General features: G+C 31.2%; 1 protein-coding gene across 4 annotated transcripts in view; it reads left to right on the top strand.

Annotated features, from left to right (window-relative positions):
- The window catches only part of TMEM161B (transmembrane protein 161B), a 69,830-nt gene extending 69,661 nt beyond the window's left edge, over nt 1-169 (top strand). For all 4 annotated transcript variants that reach the window (XM_015571654.1, XM_006775515.2, XM_015571655.1 and 1 more), the window contains one exon: nt 27-169. The gene's annotated coding sequence lies outside the window, so the exon portion shown is untranslated. The remainder of the gene's footprint in view (nt 1-26) is intronic.
- Nucleotides 170-3,437: the final 3,268 nt, after the last annotated feature.

Genomic DNA, 3,437 nt, shown 5'->3' with positions numbered 1-3,437 from the left:
TACTTTTCTTATGACTCCAGTTATAGGTTGCTCTCAGTGGTATTAAGGTACTGTTAATATTCATGTGGCTGCCTGCAGAACACTCTTCAAACTGAGCCATGTTTTAGAGGAGGTTAAGGAGCTAAAGTTGTTTCTGTTGGTAATATATTAGTCACTCTTCAAAGGACAATAACGAAAAAATCCAACAGAAAGGAAGAAATAGCTACTGTATATTACAGTAAAGAAAGCTGCATAGTAATTTTAAATTCAGTGGAGATGTACATGCTTACTATCTGCAAATACTGCTGCTTGAAAGTAGCAAGAGTATTGTTTTAAATGTATTCTATCCAACTTGAGGGATCTTTTAAAATGCAATTTATTTGTGTTGCCTGTGTGAGAATAGTCATATTTTATACTTAGTTGATTTCTCCCAAATGAAAATTGTTTTCTGTCATTTTCAAAAAATCAAAATCCTTTCCACTCTAAACAAATCTATAGATATCATTTAAATCCATGTTAAATAGGACTTGTTTTACATTTGTGGTGTCCAGAATTAGAAATGTTAAATTTCTATTTTATAGTTCAGAAATTGAGGTGATTTAATTGAAAAATGTAAACAAAATGAAAAAATAAAAGTAAAATTCTTTTTCATGCTTTTTACATCTAAAACCCAAATGAAGGGTTACAGTTATAAAGGAAATGAATATAAAATAAACAGGTTTGTTTTTTCTAACAAATAGTAGAATTATAAATAAATATTCTTTCATGTAACTGTCTTTAGAGGCTGTATATTGTGTTTCAATGCTGTTGTTGAAAGCAATTTTGAAACTTCTTTTGGAATTACTTTCAAGGCTTGTGATTCACTTTGATTAAATAATCTCAGTACAGCAAATTCCTGCATTTTTAGATTAAATGTTTTGCAAATAGTTGATATTTTAAAAGACTGAATAATAGTGCGTAAGTTGGACAAAACTCTTTGGTTGAAAATGAAGTGTGGCTATAGCCCTGTGGTGGGCAAACTGCGGCTCACGAGCCACATGTGGCTCTTTGGCCCCTTCAGTGTGGCTCTTCCTAAGCCTTAGGAGTACCCTAATTAAGTTAATAACAATGTACCTATCTATATAGTTTAAGTTTAAAAAATTAGGCTCTCAAAAGAAATTTCAGTCATTGTATTGTTGATATTTGGCTCTGTTGACTAATGAGTTTGCCAACCACTTCATAGCCTAATAATATTCATGTGTATTTCCAAAGAGGCATTCCATATATATTTTGAGATACATTAGCATCACTAAAATTGATTACAGCAAAGTAAACACTTATTTTGTATGTAAAAGATTTCCCATATTGAACTTGAAAAGAATCTCACCTGATATGACCATTTAATTAAAGAACTACATTTTAGGCCTGGTTGTGTGGCTCAGTTGGTTGAGCATCATCCTGTGCACCAAAAGGGAACCGGATCATTTCCTGGTCAGGGCACATGCCCAGGTTTGGGCTCGATCCCCAGTAGGGAGGATGCAGGGGGCAGCCAATGGATTTCCTCCTTCACATCAATGTTGTTCTTTCCTTCTTCCTTTCCCTCTCTCTCTCAAATCAGTTTTTAAAAATTTTTTAAATGATTATTTTGAGTTTTAAAGATTGTACAATGGATTTATGGGAGGGGGGAGGCAGAGAATTGTTGGGTAGAATAACATGTATTTCTAAAAATACTATTGATTTACTCTTTTTAAATTTGAATTTTCCTAAGTACAGTGATTTTACACAAGCTGAACATTAACTAATTGATTTGGTTTAGTTTTTTTAACCTTTCAAAGCAAGAGAAATGATGGTTGTAACTACTAACTGGTTTATTTATGCATGTTGTCTTTGTGCTAAGAATTATATTCTTTAAGTGTATAAGGGTTTGTACTTTATGTAGACCAAATAATATTTTTTAATTGAGATATAATTGACATATAACATTGTATTTGTTTTAGGTATACAGTATAATGATTTGATTTATTGTATGTATTGCAAAATGATTCTAAATATTTTAATAGCCTAAGTTATAATTTAGTAGAATTATTTTTTTATGTCAGACTCTAATCAATATACTATGCTTCAGTGGAGAGTTATTTTTTTTTATATATTTTTCCAAATTAACTAGGAAATCCTGATTTTGTATGATTTGTGGAATTTTATTTGATATTTGTTCATTTCTCCTCCCGTCCCTGCCCATTGCACTTTAAAAATCAGAGCTTTATTCTCCCTCCTACCCTTGTCTGAAATGAAAAGCATATAATTTTATCCTAATATCTATATACATATTGATTATCTTTGATATTTTCCCCAGAATTCCAATTGTGTATAAATGACCAGTGCATCCAAGTAGAATGGGTTCATTGTCTTATTATTTCTGATATAAATATCATTGATACAATACTGACATTTCTTTTTGAGTTATGATTCAGAAAAGATATTCATCTATTAATGGAATTGATGAGTCCAGGAAGCAATAACTAGAATTCATTATGAAATCTATAATTGGAAATTCACTGGTTAGATTTTATTCTTTCTAATGAAAGATTAAATTCTCAGTACTACAAAGTATAGGGTCTCAACATTCTCTGAATTCATACATACTTTCTGAGCCATCTCATAATTGAAAATGGTCTATCATGGTCTATGGCTCTATTCAGCAAAATAAAACCAAGTGATTTTTTTAATGTGGATCATCTTGTGTCTTCACAGAGCTTTAAGTGGCTTAAAGAATCAGACTTAAACACATTTAGATCTTAGAATTTGAACCCAATGTCTCAAGTAGTCATACAGTCTCATGTTTTAACTCCCATGCAGCTCATGTCTATACCTTGGGTTTATAACTGAGCTGATTATATGCCATGAATACCCTGACATGGACACTAAGGATGGTCAGAAGGCTAATGTCAATCTCTTCTTTAAAGTGGTAAACATTTTTACATATTTTTTGTTTTCTTTATAAGAAAAAACAGATATAGCTTGTGCTTATGCTTGTTTTCTCTAAACTAAGGGATTCCTTTTAGCTACAAACTGTTCATGTTGAATGGGCCTTTCTTTAATGGGTCAAAGAAATTGTATTTTTCTATTCCATTTGTTTGTTTGTTTGTTTGTTTGTTTTTCCTTCTACATGCTTATTCCTCTCCTTTCTCCCATTTGGCAAAATGCTTGATTTTCTAAAATAGCGTAATTTTGTATACAGAATGTTAAGATTCAAGAAACATCTCATCCCATTAGATACTTTTTTTTCACTTATTAAGTATTCAACCAATGCTAATTAAATAGAACTGAACTATCACTATTGCCTCAGTTTTACCATGTTAGATAAAATAAAGAGTTTACATTAAAAGTGAGGCTAGATATTTCTAAGTTGGCAACCAGTTTCTCTTTATGTTGGCATGAGAAAAATAGAGTAGCTACTTTTAGCTTCAGGAATGGTTATA

This window comes from Myotis davidii, unplaced genomic scaffold (assembly GCF_000327345.1).
Source record: "Myotis davidii unplaced genomic scaffold, ASM32734v1 scaffold44, whole genome shotgun sequence".
NCBI lineage: Eukaryota > Metazoa > Chordata > Mammalia > Chiroptera > Vespertilionidae > Myotis > Myotis davidii.
The sequence above is the reverse complement of the archived record's forward strand: the minus strand, read 5'-3'. Positions and strand labels throughout refer to the sequence as shown.